This window comes from Schistocerca piceifrons, chromosome 3 (genome assembly GCF_021461385.2).
Source record: "Schistocerca piceifrons isolate TAMUIC-IGC-003096 chromosome 3, iqSchPice1.1, whole genome shotgun sequence".
NCBI classification, from domain to species: Eukaryota; Metazoa; Arthropoda; class Insecta; order Orthoptera; family Acrididae; genus Schistocerca; species Schistocerca piceifrons.
The window spans coordinates 333643306-333666407 of NC_060140.1; the positions used below are offsets into that span (position 1 = coordinate 333643306).

Sequence of the window (23102 nt, forward strand, 5' to 3'; positions counted from 1 at the left end):
TGTTATGTAGGATTTTAAAAAATCCGCTTAGTAGTTGAACGAACATATCATAGGCGCTAGATCGCTGGTCAAGGTCTGTGATGCTGACGGAGAACTACAGTTATTATATACTGCATATCAGAGTAACACATCGCATCTATAGCAGAAGTCGCACACACACACAATGGTGATGGCGCTCGGACCGAGCGTAACGGTTTTGGGTCCCAGTGGAGAAAGATTTTTTCGCCGATAGAGAGAGGAGAGGAGAGGAGAGGTATTATGTAGACTTGTTTACCACAGAAGTGTATACTACATGAACACATATACAACTGTCATCAACATCACACACACACATTTTATTTTACTGTATTGTGTGACTGCTATATAAGCTACACTATTGGCCATTAAAATTGCTGCACCACGAAGATGACGTGCTACAGACGCGAAATTTAACCAACAGGAAGAATATGCTGTGATATGCAAATGATTAGCTTTTCAGAGCATTCACACAAGGTTGGCGCCGGTAGCGACACCTACAACGTGCTGACATGCGGAAAGTTTCCAACCGATTTCTCATACACAAACAGCAGTTGACCGGCGTTGCCTGATGAAACGTTGTTGTGATGCCTCGTAAGGAGGAGAAATGCGTACCATCACGTTTCCGACTTTAATAAAGGTCACATTGTAGCCTATCGCGTTTGCGGTTTATCGTATCGCGAAATTGCTGCTCGCGTTGGTCGAGATCCAATGACTGTTAGCAGAATATGGAATCGATGGGTTCAGGAGGGTAATACGGAACGCCGTGCTGGATCCCAACGGCCTCGTATCACTAGCAGTCGAGATGACAGGCATCTTATCCGCATGGCTGTAACGGATCGTGCAACCACGTCTCGACCCCTGTGTCAACAGATGGGGAAGTTTGCAAGACAACAACCATCTGCGCGAACAGTTCGACGACGTTTTCAGCAGCATGGACTATCAGCTCGGAGACAATGGTTGCGGTTACCCTTGACGCTGCATCACAGACAGGAGCGCCTGCGATGGTGTACTCAACCACGAACCTGGGTGCACGAATGGCAAAACGTCATTTTTTCGGATGAATCCAGGTTCTGTTTACAGTATCATGATGGTCGTATCCGTGTTTGGCGACATCGCGGTGAACGCACATTGGAAGCGTGTATTCGTCATCGCCACACTGGCTTATCACCCGGCGTGATGGTATGGGGTGCCATTGGTTACACGTCTCGGTGACCTCTTGTTCGCATTGACGGTACTTTGAACAGTGAACGTTACATTTCAGATGTGTTACGACCCGTGGCTCTACCCTTCATTCGATCCCTGCGAAACCCTACATTTCAGCAGGATAATGCACGACCGCATGTTGCAGGTCCCGTACGGGCCTTTCTGGATATAGAAAATGTTCTACTGCTGCCCTGGGCAGCATATTCTCCAGATCTCTCACCAACTGAAAACGTCTGGTCAATGGTGGCCGAGCAACTGTCTCGTCACAATACGCCAGTCACTACTCTTGATGAACTGTGGTATCGTGTTGAAGCTGCATGGGCAGCTGTACCTGTACACGCCATCCAAGCTCTATTTGACTCAATGCCCAGGCGTATCAAGGCCGTTATTACGGCCAGAGATGGTTGTTCTGGGTACTGATTTCTCAGGATCTATGCAGCCAAAATGCGTGAAAATGTAATCACATGTCAGTTCTAGTATAATATATTTGTCCAATGAATACCCGTTTGTCATCTGCATTTCTTGTTGGTGTAGCAATTTAAATGGCCAGAAGTGTACATAGCATGAGTTGAGAGCCGTTCTATATAAATGCTCTGTTTTTGCGAATTTGCAGTACTCCATTTGATGATGGTCACGTTGCCAAAACTGTAGTAGTTTGTTTTATGGTTAACTAATTTTACAGTCAAAGGAGACCGTGACGTCTTTTTAAACAAATTACATGACTGTAAATCCCAGCTACGAGAAGCAGATTACATTTTCCCTGTGTCTGTGGACAGCCTTCTCAATACTGAACCCTTTAGAAATCCAGACTGTGACTTTGTCAATATACTATTTGTAGTAAGGTGCATAAAAATCATTTGTACATTCCTATTTTTCTAAAATTTTCGTAATTACTTACAAAAGTGACACTGGCCGATAGTCTGATGGTTTTTCTTTCTGTCCTTTCTTACACAAACGCTTAACTTCAGTATACTTCAGCCAATTGGGAAATGTTACAGTGATAAACGACAAAAAGTAACTAAATATCTTATTAAACTCAGAAGAACACTCTTTCATCAACTTTGTCGATATTTTACCATAAGCAAGAGAATTTTTCTATTTAAATACTTTGTACTCGATATTACTTCTCCTGGTATACTGAGGGTTATACTTACATGTCTGGAGTTATTTGTAATGGCTGGTCTGAGATATTCCATGGTAGTATCTACTGAAACAGACAACGCTATCTCTTCGGTAACAGTTACGATGCTCCTGTTAGAAAGCATGCCTTGACAAGAACAGAGTTGCAGTACTCTGTTACTTCTTGAGTTACTGATTCTATTAAGGCCTCGTCAGAGTCTGCAGTTCATTGAGTTGTGGCAGCTTGCCATAAAAAGGGCGCTCTTACCCCTCTTGGCATCCAACTGCTGGACTTGCCTTCTATAATAGCGGATGACACTGCAGCAGCAAGACCATTAGCACCTAGCAACCACTATTATACACTCCTGGAAATGGAAAAAAGAACACATTGACACCGGTGTGTCAGACCCACCATACTTGCTCCGGACACTGCGAGAGGGCTGTACAAGCAATGATCACACGCACGGCACAGCGGACACACCAGGAACCGCGGTGTTGGCCGTCGAATGGCGCTAGCTGCGCAGCATTTGTGCACCGCCGCCGTCAGTGTCAGCCAGTTTGCCGTGGCATACGGAGCTCCATCGCAGTCTTTAACACTGGTAGCATGCCGCGACAGCGTGGACGTGAACCGTATGTGCAGTTGACGGACTTTGAGCGAGGGCGTACAGTGGGCATGCGGGAGGCCGGGTGGACGTACCGCCGAATTGCTCAACACGTGGGGCGTGAGGTCTCCACAGTACATCGATGTTGTCGCCAGTGGTCGGCGGAAGGTGCACGTGCCCGTCGACCTGGGACCGGACCGCAGCGACGCACGGATGCACGCCAAGACCGTAGGATCCTACGCAGTGCCGTAGGGGACCGCACCGCCACTTCCCAGCAAATTAGGGACACTGTTGCTCCTGGGGTATCGGCGAGGACCATTCGCAACCGTCTCCATGAAGCTGGGCTACGGTCCCGCACACCGTTAGGCCGTCTTCCGCTCACGCCCCAACATCGTGCAGCCCGCCTCCAGTGGTGTCGCGACAGGCGTGAATGGAGGGACGGATGGAGACGTGTCGTCTTCAGCGATGAGAGTCGCTTCTGCCTTGGTGCCAATGATGGTCGTATGCGTGTTTGGCGCCGTGCAGGTGAGCGCCACAATCAGGACTGCATACGACCGAGGCACACAGGGCCAACACCCGGCATCATGGTGTGGGGAGCGATCTCCTACACTGGCCGTACACCACTGGTGATCGTCGAGGGGACACTGAATAGTGCACGGTACATCCAAACCGTCATCGAACTCATCGTTCTACCATTCCTAGACCGGCAAGGGAACTTGCTGTTCCAACAGGACAATGCACGTCCGCATGTATCCCGTGCCACCCAACGTGCTCTAGAAGGTGTAAGTCAACTACCCTGGCCAGCAAGATCTCCGGATCTGTCCCCCATTGAGCATGTTTGGGACTGGATGAAGCGTCGTCTCACGCGGTCTGCACGTCCAGCACGAACGCTGGTCCAACTGAGGCGCCAGGTGGGAATGGCATGGCAAGCCGTTCCACAGGACTACATCCAGCATTTCTACGATCGTCTCCATGGGAGAATAGCAGCCTGCATTGCTGCGAAAGGTGGATATACACTGTACTAGGGCCGACATTGTGCATGCTCTGTTGCCTGTGTCTATGTGCCTGTGGTTCTGTCAGTGTGATCATGTGATGTATCTGATCCCAGGAATGTGTCAATAAAGTTTCCCCTACCTGGGACAATGAATTCACGGTGTTCTTATTTCAATTCCAGGAGTGTATTTAATCTTAGGTTCACCATAGAATTTTGTACCACAATTATTCTCTGTTGATGGAATTTACTTGTATCAGTAATTGTATATAAATGTACCATCATAAGAGCCCGCCCACTTAGTCGAGGTATCTAACGCACGGCTTTCCGGATTGGGAAGGAGCGCCTGGTCCCCGGCACGAATCCGCCCGGCGGACTTGTGTCGAGGTCCGGTGAGCCGGCCAGTCTGTGGATGGTTTTTAGGCGGTTTTCCATCTGCCTCGGCGAATGCGGGCTGGTTCCCCTTATTCCGCCTCAGCTAGACTATGTCGGCGATTGCTGTGCAAACAAATTCACCACGTACGCGTACACCACCATTACTCTACCACGCAAACATAGGGGTTACACTCGTCTGGTGTGTGAGACGTACCCCGGTGGGGGGATGGGGAGGGGGGAAGGGGGAGGGGGAGGGGGGCAGGGGCTGAACCGCACAATAACCCTGAAAGAGTGGTTCGGTGTGGGGTGGCGGAGGGGTGAAGTGGACTGCGGAAGTCGTTGTGGGGTTGTAGACCACTGCGGCTGCGGCGGGGACCGAGTCTCTCCATCGTTTCTAGGCCCCCTGTTAACATACAATACAATACCATCGTAAGAACAACTCATTACGTACTTAATAAGACAGGCTGCTTCAAAAAGATCCATCTGATTTCACAACACTATATCTTTTATAGGAATGAAGTTAACAACCTGGTATGAGTTTTAACTTACACATAGGACCACATTGTTTTTAGTCTCGACAAAAGCATGCGATTTGATAAGGTTGCATCTTTTATATGCATACACCTACAACTTTGGGAATACGTTTTACAATTACGACTAGAATGAAAGTTTTAATTTGCCTTTCACAAATATTAAACATGCTCCGCGCAGAACGGCCAACGAACATCCAGACGATAGTCAAGCTCGTCCCATACTTTTGACAGCATGTCTGGAGTTCTGCATTCAACGCTGTTGCCGTGCGGCATCTCAGTTTACGCAAAGTTGTTGGAAGGAGAGGCGCATTGACGGAGTATTTCACTACCAACTCTCGGTGGGGGACATGTACGGCCTCACGCTGTAGGAGGTGCAGTGCCTTACTCTCGACGAAAATTACGCACACAGTTGTTCATCAGTGGTAAGAGTATCGCCAGGAGCACCCAGGGAAGTGTGATAGGGCCGTTCTTATTATCTATACACATAAATAAGCTGACGCACAGAGTGTGCAGCAATCTGCGCTTCTTTGCTGATAATGCTGTGGTGCACTGGAAGGTGTCGTTGTTGACTGACTGTCCGAAGATACAAGATGACTTAGACAAAACTTTTAGTTGGTGTTATGAATGGCAGCTAGCTTTAAATGTAGAAGAATGTAAGTTAATGCATATGAATAGGAAAAACAATCCCTTCAGGTCTGAATACAGCATTACCAGTTTCCTGCTGGGCACACTCAAGTCGTTTAAATATCCTGGTGTAACGTTGCAAAGCGATACGAAATGTAACGAGCATGTAAGGATTATGGTAGGGAGCTTGCAACCTTCCGGGGCGCGCGATTTTCCAGGTGAAAGGCGTCCACGAAGGAATATTCTGCGGCGCCGAGGTGTAAAAATGGTCGACTTCGGTTTTTTTTGTTTTTTTTTTTGTCATCAGTCTACTGACTGGTTTGAAGCGGCCCGCCACGAATTCCTTTCCTGTGCTAACCTCTTCATCCCAGAGTAGCACTTGCAACCTACGTCCTCAATTATTTGCTTGACGTATTCCAATCTCTGTCTTCCTCTACAGTTTTTGCCCTCTACAGCTCCCTCTAGTACCATGGAAGTCATTTCCTCATGTCTTAGAAGATGTCCTATCATCCTATCCCTTCTCATCATCAGTGTTTTCCACATATTCCTTTCCTCTCCGATTCTGCGTAGAACCTCCTCATTCCTTACCTTATCAGTCCACCTAATTTTCAACATTCGTCTATAGCACCACATCTCAAATGCTTCGATTCTCTCCTGTTCCGGTTTTCCCACAGTCCATGTTTCACTACCATACAATGCTGTACTCCAAACGTACATCCTCAGAAATTTCTTCCTCAAATTAAGGCCGGTATTTGATATTAGTAGACTTCTCTTGGCCAGAAATGCCTTTTTACCATAACGAGTCTGCTTTTGATGTCCTCCTTGCTCCGTCCGTCATTGGTTATTTTACTGCCTAGGTAGCAGAATTCCTTAACTTCATTGACTTCGTGACCATCAATCCTGATGTTAAGTTTCTCGCTGTTCTCATTTCTACTACTTCTCATTACCTTCGTCTTTCTCCGATTTACTCTCAAACCATACTGTGTACTCATTAGACTGTTCATTCCGTTCAGCAGATCATTTAATTCTTCTTCACTTCCACTCAGGATAGCAATGTCATCAGCGAATCGTATCATTGATATCCTTTCACCTTGTATTTTAATTCCACTCCTGAATCTTTCTTTTATTTCCATCATTGCTTCCTCGATGTACAGATTGAAGAGTAGGGGCGAAAGGCTACAGCCTTGTCTTACACCCTTCTTAATGCGAGCACTTCGTTCTTGATCGTCCACTCTTATTATTCCCTCTTGGTTGTTGTACATATTGTATATGACTCGTCTCTCCTTATAGCTTACCCCCACTTTTTTCAGAATCTCGAACAGCTTGCACCATTTTATATTGTCGAACGCTTTTTCCAGGTCGATAAATCCTATGAAAGGGTCTTGATTTTTCTTTAGCCTTGCTTCCATTATTAGCCGTAACGTCAGAATTGCCTCTCTCGTCCCTTTACTTTCCCTAAAGCCAAACTGATCGTCACCTAGCGCATTCTCAGTTTTCTTTTCCATTCTTCTTATATTATTCTTGTAAGCAGCTTCGATGCATGAGCTGTTAAACTGATTGTGCGATAATTCTCGCACTTGTCAGCTCTTGCCGTCTTCGGAATTGTGTGGATGATGCTTTTCCGAAAGTCAGATGGTATATCGCCAGACTCATATATTCTACACACCAACGTGAATAGTCGTTTTGTTGCCACTTCCCCCAATGATTTTAGAAATTCTGATGGAATGTTATCTATCCCTTCTGCCTTATTTGACCGTAAGTCCTCCAAAGCTCTTTTAAATTCCGATTCTAATACTGGATCCCCTATCTCTTCTAAATCGACTCCTGTTTCTTCTTCTATCATATCAGACAAATCTTCACCCTCATAGAGGCTTTCAATGTATTCTTTCCACCTATCTGCTCTCTCCTCTGCATTTAACAGTGGAATTCCCGTTGCACTCTTAATGTTACCACCGTTGCTTTTAATGTCACCAAAGGTTGTTTTGACTTTCCTGTATGCTGAGTCTGTCCTTCTTTTTCGATGTCTTCACATTTTTCCTGCAGCCATTTCGTCTTAGCTTCCCTGCATTTCCTATTTATTTCATTCCTCACCGACCTGTATTTATGTATTCCTGATTTTCCCGGAACATGTTTGTACTTCCTCCTTCCATCAATCAACTGAAGTATTTCTTCTGTTACCCATGGTTTCTTCGCAGCTACCTTCTTTGTACCTATGAAGAGAAGGGAAAAGGGGTGCCCTGGAGGAAAAGGGGGAGGAAGGGGAGGATCAAAGTTGGTAGATGGGGTAGATGGAGAGGATGAAGGCATCATCAGGGAGGGGGAGTTGGAGGAAGCCATCCTGGGCAAAGATATAGTGTGGAGAGATGGAGAGCGGGTGGGATGTGGGAGTACAGGCGCGGCAGCGGGCGGGGGTGAGAAAGGATGGGAGAGACAGGTGGATGAGGGGGATCAAGTTTGTGGGAGGTGTAAAGGATCCATATCCGTTTCAGGAAAAGGAGGAGGTGTGGGAACGGCATTAGGTTGTAGAGGATCCGCGTGGGGGAGAGGAAGCGCACGCAATAGGCAAGGCAGAGCACATGGCGTTCCAGGATTTGAAGGGATTTGTAGAAGGTAGGAGGGGCGGTGATCCAGGTGGGATGGGTATATGGTTCAAATGGCTCCGAGCACTATGGGACTTAACTTATGAAGTCATCAGTCCCCTAGAACTTAGAACTACTTAAACCCAACTAACCCAAGGACACCACAAACATCCATGCCCGAGGCAGGATTCGAACATGCGACCGTAGCGGTCGCGCGGTTCCAGACTGTAGCGCCTAGAAACGCTCGGCCACTCCGGCTGGCGGAGGGGTATAGCAGAGGATAAGGCGGATGAGGGATTTATAGGTGTGGAGGACGATGGAGGGGTCCAGGCCTCATGTGCGGCCAGAAAGGAGCTTGATGAGGCGGAGTTGGGAGCGTGCCTTGGTTTGGATCGTCCAGACATTGGGGGTCCAGGAGTGGCGACGGTCAAGGGTGACGCCAAGGTACTTGAGGATGGAGGTGAGGTTGATAGGACGGCCGTAGACAATGAGATAGAAATCGAGGAGACGGATGGAAGGGGTTTGGAATGAGAGAGACTTTAAATCTTATATAGTAGCAAAGAGAGCTGTTTACATAAATTGGTAGAGTACTTGAGGATAGGAGGATGGGCGTTAGGTGTTTTCTATTGGCCTTTACATTATACCTTGTCATTGGTGGATAATGACATGCTTGATAGGTGTTTGCATTATTTCTTGCCATTGATGGAAACAGGCGAATTAGAAACGGGCAGTAGCTGTGACTTGGCGCTGTTTACTTGTTGGCAGGTGCGGGCTGCGGCGTGCCTGCGCTCTGTGATAAGTTCGGCCACCGCTGTCTCGGGCGCGCCTGCGTGAGTTGCTTTGAGCGCTGTCGTCCCACAACTTCGTCACTGCTGGCAGCCGGGATGCCGGAAGCCTATACCCGTCCTCTCCATTCATGTTGGCGGGTCGCTTCGCTGTTTCTATCGCCTCACTAACCTTCCTCAGGAATGTAAGTGGCTCTTTCACCAGTATGCGGGCTTGTCTCTTTATCGCGCTCATCCTGGTGTTACGCCTCCGCTGACCTGTGCTTTGTCCCAGACAGATATATCTTTCACGCTTTGCAATTCGTGTGCTGAGCCGCCGCCCCGGCTCTCCTACACACACCAGTTCACGTTCGCAAACGATTTCGCAGACTCCTGCGGTGTTTAGCTTGTCGACCGCATCTTTTGTTCAGCGTCGAACATCTTTTATTTTGTTATTGCACCGAAAGATTGGTTCGATGCCGGATAGGCGGAGAATTTTGCCCACACCTTCAGTGACCCCTTGTACATATGGTATTAGGGCTATGTTCTGTGCTTCCCTTTTTGCCTTCATCTTTTGTCGTCCTAGTTTTGTCTATCATATCCTTGGCGTGACCATTGGCACCAAGCCCGCGTACTGGCGAAACAGCCATTTACATTGAGAGGGAAGATTGGAGAGACGATATAAAGCGACCCGCCAACATGAATGGAGGGGAAGGGTATAGGCTTGCGGCGTCCTGGCTGCCAGCAGTGACAAAGCTACGGGAGGACAGCGCGCGCAAAGCAACTCACACAGGCGCCCGGGAGACAGCGGTGGTTGTACGTACAGAGGGCACAGGCACGCCGCAGCCCGCACCTGGCAACAAGTAAACAGCGCTACGTCATAGCTACCGCCAGTTTCTAATTCGCCTGTTTCCACCAATGGCAAGAAATAATGGAAACACCAATCAAACATTGCTTTATCCACCATTGACAATGAGCATATATAGACGAATAAAGAATGCCTAACACCCCTCATTCTCCTGTCCTCAAGTACCCTATCAAATTACGTAAACAGCTTCCTCCGCTATTATACGAGGGTCACTCCAAAAGAAATACACACTGTTTTGGTAAAAATACAGTTTTCATTCTTCATGTGTTCAAAAATGGTTCAAATGGCTCTGAGCACTATGGGACTTAACTTATGAAGTCATCAGTCCCCTAGAACTTAGAACTACTTAAACCCAACTAACCCAAGGACACCACAAACATCCATGTCCGAAGCAGGATTCGAACATGCGACCGTAGCGGTCGCGTGGTTCCAGACTGTAGCGCCTAGAACCGCTCGGCCACCCCGGCCGGCATCTGCATGTGTAAAAGTTTTACAGTGTGTAGATACATCCTTCCCGCTTGTTTTCAAACTTAGTTCAGCCTGTTCCCGTGAGTGGCGCCGTCACAGCATGTCTTCCAGATGGCTGCAACACTTGACGTTCGTCAGAAGCAAAGTGCTGTCATAGAATTCCTGTGCTGTGAAAACGAGACAGTGGAAACATCCACAAGAGGTTGAAAAAGATGTATGGAGATGCTGCTGTCATCCCAGTACAGTTAGTTGGTGGGCAAGCAGGTTACGCGATGAAAGCGGGCACGGCAATATTGAGGATTGTCCTCGCAGCAGCAGGCCTCGTACTGCACACACTCCAGACAATGTGCAGAGAGTTAACTAATTGGTGACTGCTGACAGACGCATCACAGTGAACGAATTGTCACACTACGTTGGGATAAGGGAAGGAAGTGTTTGCAGAATACTGAAAGCGTTGGCGTTGAAAAGGTTTGTGCCAGGTGGGTTCCCAGGATGATGTCAGTGGCTCACAAAGAAACAAGAAAACGGTATGCAGCGAACTTTTGGAACAGTACGAGAATGGTGGAGGCGAATTTCTTGCAAGAATTGTGACAGGTGATGAAACATGGCTCCATCATTTTTCATCAGAGACGAACAGGCAATCAATGGAGTGGGATCATGCAAATTCACCCAAGAAAAAAAAAATTCAAAACCAAACCTTCTGCTGGAAAAGTTATTGCTTCGGCGTTTTTCGATTCCGAAGGACTCTTGCTTGTGGACATCATGCCAAGTGGAACTACCATAAATTCTGATGCATATGTGACAACACTGAAGAAACTTCAAGCTCGACTGAGTCGTGTTCAACCACATCGGCAAAAGCAGGATGTTTTGCTGCTGCACGAAAATGCACGGCCACATGTCAGTCAAAAAACCATGGAAGCGATCACAAAACCCTTGTGTATGCTGCCAACAGTGTCTCCAACAGGTTGGTCCAGAATTTTACCATGCGGGTATACAGGCGCTGGTTCCAAAATGGCGTAAGGCAGTTGAGAGGGATGGATATTATGTGTAAAAATGAAAATATTGTTCCAAAACGATGTATCTACACACTGTAAAACTTTCAAACATGTAGAATAAAAGATGGATTTAAAAAAAATTGTGTGCATTTCTTTTGGAGAGACCCTCGTACAATGACTAAAGTATGTCTCATTCCATAGTCAGCTCAACCTAAAGCCCTGAGGAAGGTCACTTGCAACACTGGCCGAAACGTCGGATAATTTTATGTATTGACAATGTTGTCAACATCCCAGAAGAATTTTATTGACTATACTGTAGCAATTCCATCTGTGCATGGTCCAAGTTATATGGAGCAATGTTACATGTCAGTGATACATTGTGTGAAAGTTTCTTTCGTCCTTAAGTTTTACACACCAGTATACAACTTGTACAGAAACCAGACTGTGGTTATAACAGTCGAAACACATTAAAGGGAAGCAATCGTAGGGAAAAGAGTGAGACACAGTTGTAGCCTATCCCTGCAATAGGAAGTATGTGATGATTTGGGGCCATGGGTTGCGAACAATGCCGATTTGTAGCCATGGAAACAAGTGTTTATTAATTCTTTACCCAATTTCGCCCTTGGTTGGTTGGTTGGTTGTTTGGGATAGGAGACCAGACAGCGTGGTCATCGGTCTCATCGGATTAGGGAAGGATGGGGAAGGAAGTCGGCCGTGCCCTTTCAGAGGAACCATCCCGGCATTTGCCTGGAGTGATTTAGGGAAATCACGGAAAACCTAAATCAGGATGGCCGGACCCGGGATTGAACCATCGTTCTCCCGAATGCGAGTCCAGTGTCTAACCACTGCGCCACCTCGCTCGGTTTTCGCCCTTGATCGTTGTCTACATCCAAGAGTAAACTCATGACGTCAGCATGCCCTCCTCTCTATTAAGCCATGCCCCCCTATTAAACCACATACCTCCATCTTCCCCTTCCCCACGCCAGTTTTCCTTTCATTTTTCTATTTAATTTCCTGGAAATAGTCCAATCGGAATGCTTCTAAGCCTACTGAGTTACAGTAAACACACATAATTAGTCCAGTGACAGATGAGTACTTTACTGCCATATCAGCTTACGCAATCACGTTGTTCAACTACATCTGAAGCCATGCCCATTACCCTTTTTCTACTTTTCTTCAAAACAGGTCAACCAGAGAGCTTCCTACGGCAAAGGAGGAGGGAGTATAAAATCACTCTCGTCCAGTGGTACCGGCAGTTTCGTCATGTCGGGCATATTTGTGCCATCACCAATGATAGTTCGTTTTCCATATCCCACAGGTCTGAAAGTGAAACATTATATCACGAGCAGTTTGAGAAGATATTAATGGCTTATTTTCATAAATTTTCTATTTATGACTCAGCTACTGCGAGCTGTATGTGCCTAAACATACAGGGCGAAGAAAAAACGTCGCATTTGGAGGTCGACATGTGATTCTTCATCCAAATTCAAGACAAAAGTTTATCTAGTAAAATCACACTGGTTGCACTTTGAAAACACATGTATGAAAACGAGGAGCTGGCAACACTGCCACGTTGTGCAGTGCATCGTAATGTACAAAGGAACGTGTATCAGTCCGCACTATCGTACCAGCCGCCGTAGCTCACCAAATTGACTGCTATAACATCAAATCCATATCCAGCATGGAGCTGTGGGTCGAATCCTCGGCAGGTCCCTTTTTTATTTGTTAGACGTCCGTTCTATAAATCTCGTCGTTTATAAACAGAACGTCATTTTATCACATAACAATATCCTATCACATGACAGTGGGATCCATTAAACTGCATGCATGTGTCTACTGACTGCACAGTGCACAACCATAACTGGTTTTGTTAAGTTCAAGTTCATGTAGGGCGCCTTCCCTACAGAGTACACAAACGATGAATAAGTCGGTATGCATTCAGTGCCGGGTGAATCCGATAACCATGCTGCCGCTGCTTACGCGTATGGTGCACATTACCCTCAAAGGCGCCATCCTGGTGAGAATGTTTTTGGTCGCCTGGAGCAACGCCTTTCGGGAAACCGGTAATCATCATCCACAAGTAATGGACAGATGTAGTCCAAGGGCTAGACGTACTCCACGAACAGAGGACACGATTCTTGAAACCGTTTACCAATCACCTCGGCAAAGTACCTGTGATGTTGCAAGGCAGTTCCAGATATCTCAAAGACTGGTTGTTGAAGCGTTGCTCGATGAAAAACTGCATCCATATCATTACACGTTAACTCGACACCAGCGGCAAGAAGACCGCACTTTCATTTTTGTAATTGGCTTTTGCACGAAGCGGAAGATAACGAAGATTTTATGAATAACGTGTTGTAGACTGACGAATCTAGCTTCACTCGTGAATGTATTTTCAACCTCTGCAACAGCCATTATTGGTCACCTGTGAACGTGGCTTTCATTCACGCTTTGGCATACGCCTGTGGACTGGAATCGTGGGAGCATTACTTTTGGGTCCTTGCCTATTGCCGGACAATTCGAATGCGCTCGTATTTCGTAAGTTTCTTTCCAATACTTTGCCTGACGCAACAGAATGTTCTCCACTCGGTGTTCGGCGATAGCTAAAGTTTCAGCATGATGATGCACCGCCACACTTTGGGATGAATTTGCATTACTATTTAAATGATGCGTTTACACGGAAATTGATTGGTCGCGAAGGTCTAACGTTCTGGCCTCCACGTTCCCCGGTTTTTAGTCCAGTAGACTTTTATTTGTGGGGGCATTTAAAGGAACAAATGTGTAGTACGCCACCCATGGACGTACACGACCTGGTAAATCACATGCCTACCGTTTCGGTATTGGCAGATGCAGGCGTGTTGCGTAGGATCCAGCAACGTACTGTCCAGCGAGTGTCAAGTGTTTCCAAATGGAAGGTAGTCGCCTTGAACATCTTTTCTAAATTGAATGTTGCTCATACGTGGACATACTGGCTCTGTGAAGATAAGCCTGGAAGTCAAAGGTATGGAATGGAATTATAGTATGTAGCCTAAATTGCAATGTAGTGTAGCCTTCCTACTGCTTTCTTTGTATCTCATTGGATACAGACGATGTTACTATGTCCACTATTATTTTCTATTGGCTTTATTTGTTCATGGACGAAACAGAGTGGTCGTTGACGCCTGTAAGAAATTCATGTTATGTCTTAATGTTGAAATTAAGGTAACTGTAACAGAAAGAAATACACATGATACCACAGTGTGGAGGTGCAGTTGGATACAATTTGATACTTTAACTGAAATAAAGTGTTTGGTCCAATACGCGACTCGTACATGGCCAAGTCTGTATATCCGTTCCCCACGATGTCTCACTGAGTTAATGGGACAGCTCTGGCACAGTGCACAGCTCATACTACCTATTCTTGCCCACGCTGCACGCAGTTACAGCCTTGCCGGAGCCTCGTTTTTTAAATCGCATTTCTGTTAAACTTAATGGCGAGACTAGGTTTTGCTAGATACATTTTTATCTTGAACTGGGATGAGGAATCGCATGGCGACGCCAAGTGCAGCATTTCTTTCTCACCCTGTATGTGTGCTGAAATTGAGGGTGTCGCACACTGGGGCTAGGATAACGCTCTAGTTGGCTTTATTTAGTATTCTGGCGATTTTTGAGAAACGAAGTCCGTCTTCGTTTGAGAATAGTGTTTTTTTTTATTTGAAAGTTTTTGTGAGCAAAGTGTAAAACGGTTTGTTCACTTTTGATACGTATTGAAACAGAATTCCACCGACGAACTTACAGAGGTGGTAGTATGGGGCAAAATAAGAAAAAAATTGTCTGGCAAACATGGGCTCTAAGACGGACACCTTAAGAGCTACAAGCACTTGTTCATCTTCGAGACTGTGAAACAAACCTCTTCTACTTCAAAGTCTTTGCTTTCCATATTTTAAGAGGAGATTCAAATGGTTCCAATGGCTCTGAGCACTATGGGACTTAACATTTGAGGTCACCAGTCCCCTAGAACTTAGAACTACTTAAACCTAACTAACCTAAGGACACCACTCACATCCATGCCCGAGGCAGGATTCGAACCTGCGACCGTAGCAGTCGCGCGGTTCCTGACTGAAGCGCCTAGAACCGCTTGGCCACCGCGGCCGCCTAATAGGAAATAGTACGGGCTAAAACAACAACAAAAGTCCAGTAAAAATGAGCTCTACAATGAATGCTTTAAAAGAGCTATGAGCACTTGTTCAGTAGATGAGATGTCTTTCACAGTAGCGAAGATGACCAAGTTCTCATAGCTCTTAAGGTTCCCGTTTTAAAGGATTTTTCTCTTGTTTTGGTTTTTACTACCGCTGACATGTGGTGTTACAGTTTGTAAAACGAATGCACTAACGTCTTCTTCATATAGTCTACCCAGTGCACACATACTTTGTACTATGCATCTATGACAATAAAACTGAGACATATGTGTCATATATGCTTAATTAGCTTATGAAAATGCCCTCTCGAAATTGTAGGTACCTCCCGCAGTAGACCACAAACTTGTTTCTTTATTCACTTCGCAACAATAAATGAACTCATCGACAGCACAACACGAGATCACAACAGTAACAATGTAATGGTTACTACACTATTGTAGGACCGACATATTATTGTTATTAGTGGCAGTGGCCAGACACAAAGCACAGTCGGCCTGAAGTTTTCCGATTTCTGCCATTTGAAAAGTAAAGAGTCCGACAGTCAAGTGATTTAGGATACACACTTTAACTCAATTGATTTTAAATGGAGTTGCAGGGTGTGGATGAAGGAAGTGTCGTTAGGGAGAAGAGTAGTGCAGAGGAAGCATGTTTCATAACAAGTTCCTACCCTCATTGTGGATAGTTAGCTTTCCTTTCTGAGACGAGTTGTGGGCAGCACTGAGAACTGCTTCATCATCCCGTAAGAAAAGGTTGTTAGAAGTAAGCAGTACCAATTGTCTCGCTGACTCATTAATTTGTACTTTAATAAACACCTACAAAATCTAAATATCACTTATCTTTAGTCGTTTAAAACAACTATTTTTCGTTCTACAGTTCAGTTAGGTGCTAATGTTGATGATGATGGGAGTACGGAGGAGCGACGGGGGTGGGGGTGGGAGAGGGGGGCACCAGCTATCCTCGCCAATATTTGGTGCAATTATTTGCTACGCTTGGTTTGCTGCCAAGCCGTGCGATAAGAAAGAACCTTTTATGAATGCAAGCCAATTTTGCTTTTCTGTGGCACTTTCAAACATCGATGTAACTGTAAAAATGCGGCGTTTATAAATTGCGCAAGGTCCGGATAAAATTACTGCTTACTCTGTCTTTACCATCAATATCACCCCATCAAGTGTGAATCATGAACTGTAAAATAATACTAGTATCTAATTAGATATACTACGTTCCCGTGCACGTACGCCTTATAATCCCTTCCTGGAAATTTATTTCCAATCTCAAATTCTCCTTTGCCTTTTCTTTCGTGCTTTTTATGAAAATATTAATGAATATAATGTACTGAACATTTCCGGTTTATTTCCCGTGTAAGGAACATAGAATTTTAAAATAAAAATAGGCTTCCGCAGAGGGGCTCGACTCCACGGCTCTCGGATTACCGCTCTGTACTCTTTCCGCATCGCCAACATCTGCCTGGAAACTAAACAAACAGAAATGACTGACACCCCCGACCCGCGCCAAAGATGCTATTTAAATGAACGCTTTCCATCTGCGACTGCCACTTCTGTCGCTTCCGTTTCTGCACAAACCCTGCATATACCATTAATCTGGACGATATCGGTGATGACGAGTAGATGCTGTGCCCTTGTTAGTAACCAACGGCGTACTACACTGAAGAGCCAAAGAAACTGGTACACGTCTAATATCGTGTAGGGTCCCCGCGAGCACGCAGAAGTGCCGCAACACGACGTGGCATGGACTCGACTAATGTTTGTAGTGCTGGAGGGAACTGACACCATAAATGCTGCAGGGCTGTCCATAAATCTGTAAGAGTACGAGGGGATGGAGATCTCTTCTGAACAGCACGTTGCAAGGCATCCCAGATATGCTCAATAATGTTAGTTTCTGGCGAGTTTGGTGGCCAGCGGAAATGTTTAAACTCAGAAGAGTGTTCTTATAGCCGCTCTATTGCAATTCTGGACGTGTGGGATGTCGCATTGTCCTGCTAGAATTGCCCAAGTTCGTCGGAATCCACAATGAACATGATTGGATGCAGGTGATCAGACAGGATGCTTACGTACGTATCACCTATCAGAGTCGTATCTAGATTTATCCCGGGTACCATATCACTCTTAACTGCACACGCCTCACACCATTACTGAACCTCCACCAGCTTGAACAGCCCCCTGCTGACATGCAGGGTCCATGTATTCATGAAGTTGTCTTCATACACTTATAGGTCCAGCCGCTCGATACAATTTGAAACGAGACTCGTCCGACCAGGTAACATGTTTCCAGTCATCAACAGTCCAATGTCGGTATTGAAGGCCCCATATGAGGCGTAAAGCTTTATGTCATGCAGTCATCAGGGCACGCGAGTGGGCCTTCGGCTCCGAAAGCCCATATCGATGATGTTTCATTGAATGGTTCGCGCGCTGAAACTCGTTAATGATCCAGCACTGAAATCTGTAGCGAAAGCGGTAAGGATTACACATCTGCCACGTTGAAACGATTCTCTTCAGTCGTCGTTGGCCCTGTCCTTGCAGAATCTTTTTCCGGCCGCAGCCATGTCGGAGATTTGATGTTTTACCAGATTCCTGATATTCACGGTACACTCGTGAAATGATCGTACGAGAAAACCCCTACTCCATCGCTACCTCGAAGACGCGGTGGCCCATCGCTTGTGAGCCGACTATAACACCACGTTCAAACTCACTTAAATCTTGATAACCTGGCATCGTAGCAGCAGTAACCTGTTTAACAACTGCTGCTGCATGACAGGGACAGATGGGCCCCTGTTGTTCGATGGAGAGTTATTTCTGCAAGCTGGCGAGTGTGCGAGTGTGAACCTGGCTTCATGACGTCCTTTCAGTCGGCTGGGACGGTCGAAAGACACTTGCCGACCGCAGCGCCGCTTTCTGCCTGTTTACATATCTCTGTATTTGAATACGCATACCTATACTAGTTTCTTTGGCGCTTGAGTAAATCTGTTGGATTCTATTCCAAGCGGTCCAAATATTGACGAAAAAATCATTCTCGCATTTGCTTTTGGTCAGTGTCAGTTATTTCACCTTCCTCTAATTGTCAGTCATCCATTACCTTATAGCGAACTTCCTCGAGGTGCAGCTGCAGTTTTGGAAAGATCCTTCGAGCAAATCATCTTCAGGATAAACGCTTTTGCTTAACCATTCATGAGAATATGAAATGGAATGATCACATAAGATCAGTCGGAGATAAAACAGATAGCGACTTCGGTTGATTGATAAGATACCGGGTAATACAGTCAGTCCAGAAAGGACACAAGTGCGTTCCATCCGAGAATATTGCTCAGTTGTGGGTGACCCATATCAGATAGGATTAAAAAGGGATATTGAACGTATACAAATGATAGCACGAATGGCCACGGGTTTTTGATCGACGGAGTGCTTCTCGGAAATGCTGTAAAACCTGAACTGACAGATTATCATATTTTCAAAAGTCTCCTTTTTATTTTCATTTAAAGCGAACGCAAAATACTGCATTATGCTACAATACAGTTTTGTGGCCTAATTAGAAAGCATACTATAGTGCACTATGACCGCTCGGATTGAATTTTAAATGCACTGATTTCCTGAGGCCTTGCACATTGCTACAGATTTCGATGTGTTCATGAATTTCAAAAGTATTTGCAGAGGCTTCTGAGAGTCGCTGTACAGTTGCACCTCCACGTTGTCTTTCCTTTTCTCGTAATAAACTCAATTTTCCGCAGAAGTTACAAAAATCGCTAAAGCTGTTTACACACTTGCACTTTATATTAATTGTTCTAGTACAGAAACTACGTACAAAGATAAACAGAGAGATCGAGACAGGTATATGATGTGGCTATGTATGAAAGTACACCGGGAGACCCATCAAAAATTACAGTTTAGTTCGTACTATATAAATTTCCACAGTGGAAAGAAAAACAGCGAATGGTGGCATATGGGAGAAACAATTACGTAGCATATATCACAAAACCTTTGTAGTGGCTGGATCACCTATCCACATAAAAACAATGCCTTGATAGCTAGTTATATCCCCAAATTCAGACCACAGTGGCCATTTACACTGCTATATTAGTAACTAGTAGCAGCAATCAGGCAGATGTATTTCTTCTGTGAAATATTTTGATTTAAGCATATTATCTTCACGTATTATCTATAAAATACAGTGTTTCTATACTTCGTTTGTTTACTGGTTTCAGTGACGTCACTATCAGGACTGTTACACACACTGTTATTTACTTATTCTTTATTATTTCAGCACCATTAAAGTCTACACACGCCTCACAGAGCAAATTGTTTTTCTTGAGACGTGAACAAACATTGTGACGGAAAGCCTACCGCACGCACCAATCGCAAGCGTAATGACTTCCCTGTCAAAAGAAAGGTGTATAACAGAGGATCACGAGAGACTGGCTCATGATATGGACACCGAACGTTGGTGTAAACTGTACTAATAGTGTTGTAACTGCGTAATTTTCTAACAGTAACCGTCACAGACGCCGATATGGCAAAACAGTGCGAAAGCGCTCAGTTCAGTTGTTTCAAGGTCATTTGGTGAACTGCTGTGCCTGCTTTTGCAGAGGAAGCAAAACACAAACCTAAGTTTGAATCCTTTATAATGTAATACATACTTCCTAAGACTTCTTTTGTATTCAGAGTTAGTCATTTTCTTAGTTCTGTATTTCACTTTCATCGTAGTCAGTTTTATATTCGAAGACAAATGCATTGCAGCTTTCCCCCCCCCCCCCCTAAACGTAAATGTAGTGCTGCGGCAAATTACAAAAAGTAATTCCCTACGAGCTTTAATTGTAACTCTGACGCACTGAAAATTCTACTAACAGGACAATAAAGTACGTGCGGTATAACGTCGCAGTAGATCGAAGACGGAAGCATTGCCTCTTTGTACAAGTGAATACAAGGGCCTACCACCACAGATTAGATTACAAATTAAGTGTAATAAACAGTAACAATACAGAACGATGCTAACATTTCTTTCGTGTGCGACAAATCCTTAAAACACACAAATGTTCAAGAATATGCATACTGGGTAGTCTAGCAGCATTGTTCGTAATTTGCAGGTAAGGAGCTCGCTGGCGGGCAACAAGATCAACTGCCGGTAACATCCGAGCCGAGACGTAAACACCTCTGGTCGCGTGAAGCGCTGCAGGTGCGTAACATGAGAACTATACATGCCGACGAGAATAAACTTTGTTTCGTGTTGCTGTGGCATTCTCTTCCACAAAATACCCTTAAAACACACACACACAGAAATAAACGAACGTGCATGCTTACTCTCGGTCAGCCTTCTGCCTCCCACTCACAAATATGTGCGTATTAGTACATTTGCACTGTTTTGCCACGATCATCCACTGCTGCCGCGGGGCCCTCTGGTCCGAGTACAAAAACAAGCAGTCTGCTCCAGGCAGCTGAGGAGTATTGCTTCTAGGTGTAACGTAAAGTGATCGCTGGCGCGCAAAGAGAACAATCGCCGATCACACTCAAGCCGCGTCATAGAACACCTCTGGGCGCTCGAAGCACGGTAACACGCCGCAGATGCGGCACGCCTTGGTCACCCGCGGTTGACGCAACCGCCACGGTCTGTGCACATCGCGGGAATTTCTTTCCGCAGCGTGCTCCAGGTCCAGATAAGCTGCAGAAATAATCTAAGGGTAGCGGAGGCGCCACGCAGCCAACGCCTGACGTGCCCGCCGTGTTCCGCGTGGCGAGAGCGGGCGCGGTCCGCATGCGCAAGCCAACTGCGCGTGGTCGCGCCGCCTTCTGATTGGCTAGCGGCCGGTAGTCTGACATCGGACCATCTCCGCGGACATAAAACGACCGGCCCGCCGCCCTCGGCAGTCCTAACAGTGACTGTGTCTGGTGCGGTGGCTACACAGGGGAAGACTTGCCATCGCTTAACTACACAAGGAAGGAGCTTCCTCGAATTAACCAAGACAAACAGCGTTCGCGATTAACTAAGGTGAGTCGACAGCGAAAGCCGGCAGGGCTTAATTCTCAGCGTGTGCTATCGGCCAGTTACCTGACGATGAAAATTGCGGTGTCCTTTTATTGATCATGCTCCCAAGCTTTTACAGTACCGGTTAGAAGGCATTAAGAAAAGCTATGCTCATACAGAGCCCTTGCGTGTTTTGATTAGGTTTACTGTTTATTTTTTGCCTACTTATATACTCGGAAATATTACCGCAAAACGCGTATCGGAGATTTTTTTCACTATACCATATATATTACAGTTTTTACTTTTTCTTTTCATGCATGTAGGGTGAGAAGATGCTTATGACTCTCTTTGCAGTCTGTTATTACTCCAATATTTCCTTCGCCGTTTCCACCAGAGTAATATGAAGGGAATAGATAGTATTCGTATACCCCATTCGAGAACACCGTAGTGAATTTTTGCGGTATGATTTACGTCTTTTGTAAACTGCCTGCCACTTCAGAAACTGGTGTTCTTCAGTACTTTCCCGCGCGTCAGACAGACATGTCACCATTCGTGTTGCTCTTTTGTATTCTTGAACTGTGCAGTTAATCCAATACGAGACGCTTTCTATACACTTGAGGAGGATTTCGGTGCAGGCTATACACGTATAACCTAAGGGATTTCACTATAAACTTGCAGTTTCTCAGCAACCTATCAATGAATCGAAGCCTGTGTGATAAGGTCTGCAATAGCTCCCAACCAGCTTCAGTGTAAAAGGTATTTAAAGTTCCTTGGTAAACAAGAGCACATGCTATTTAGTCACACAACAAAGCGTCCTCATCAGCACGGAGCATCCAAGCAATGTTTCGGCTTTTCGTCTGTAATAAAAAGTGCATCTTATTCTCAGATCTCCTTGTTAAACTTACAGAACAATACTAAATTACAGAAATAATACCCTGCCAACATTAGCGATTTTCAAGTAGTGTAGCGGGTTCATTTCAGCATAACTGTTGATGCCTCTTCTCTAGGGTCAGTGAGCTTAGATTGTATAACAATTTACGCGAAATCTACGAATGGTGATCGCGATATCCAATTTATACATGCGGTAGTGAAATTGCTGGGCTGAGTGATGTGCAGCCAGAAACACTGAGACTCAACTGACTGCCTTGGATGTCCTTTTACTAAATTAACCAGTCTGGCATGTCGCAAATAATGTGCCCTGTCTCCTGAATCCTTCAGGAGTAACGCTTTTGAGTCACTGCAAAAACAGCAGGAAAACCAGGGCCATCTGCCTTGCTTCTCGCGTCGTTCTCCGAAGACGTGTCGAATTTACCATCGCCCAAAGTCTCAGCATGCGGCGGATTCTCGGCATCTCGTCTCCACGAATTATCGAATCAGCAGAACGCCAACGCGCGTGCGGCAGATAAATGGCGCGAGTTGGCCTAGTTACATCGGACCATTGTCCCAAGCAACACACATTGTCATTAACTGATCGTTCACTTAAGCCCGTACTCCCTCTGTTGGAGAAAAAGCGGCCAGTTTGTAAGAGGACCGACCCACAGTGTGTGCGGCGTCCCGCTGTCAACGGCTGCCCCGGTGTCGTCCTGGCAGGTTCCGATAGAGTGAGTCACTCAGTGGTGCCATGCAGACCGCAGAAGCAGCAGGTGAGAGGGGGTTGGGGGGGAATTGTGCCGCGTTGCCGGCTCGATTTCGCCAACAGCTGTAGGCCCGGCGCTGCTTCCGCCGCTGTGTTGCGAACCTTCCGGAGCAGGATGGAAACTGCCGGTCAGACCTACAAATCAACGCCGACGACCAGGGACGCACTGGCTTCGCGGAAAA

At 45.8% G+C, this 23102-nt stretch overlaps 1 protein-coding gene and 1 long non-coding RNA gene across 3 annotated transcripts in view; one reads left to right on the forward strand and one right to left on the reverse strand.

Moving 5' to 3' along the window:
- The window catches only part of LOC124789464, a 55554-nt gene extending 34622 nt beyond the window's left edge, over nt 1–20932 (reverse strand). Inside the window, exon 1 of the long non-coding RNA XR_007016122.1 lies at nt 20624–20932. This is a non-coding gene — a long non-coding RNA (uncharacterized LOC124789464). The remainder of the gene's footprint in view (nt 1–20623) is intronic.
- A 247-nt stretch (nt 20933–21179) lies between these two features.
- LOC124789801 (fatty acid synthase) overlaps nt 21180–23102 on the forward strand; it is a 90458-nt gene continuing 88535 nt past the window's right edge. For both annotated transcript variants that reach the window (XM_047257279.1, XM_047257280.1), the window contains exon 1: nt 21180–21308. The gene's annotated coding sequence lies outside the window, so the exon portion shown is untranslated. The remainder of the gene's footprint in view (nt 21309–23102) is intronic.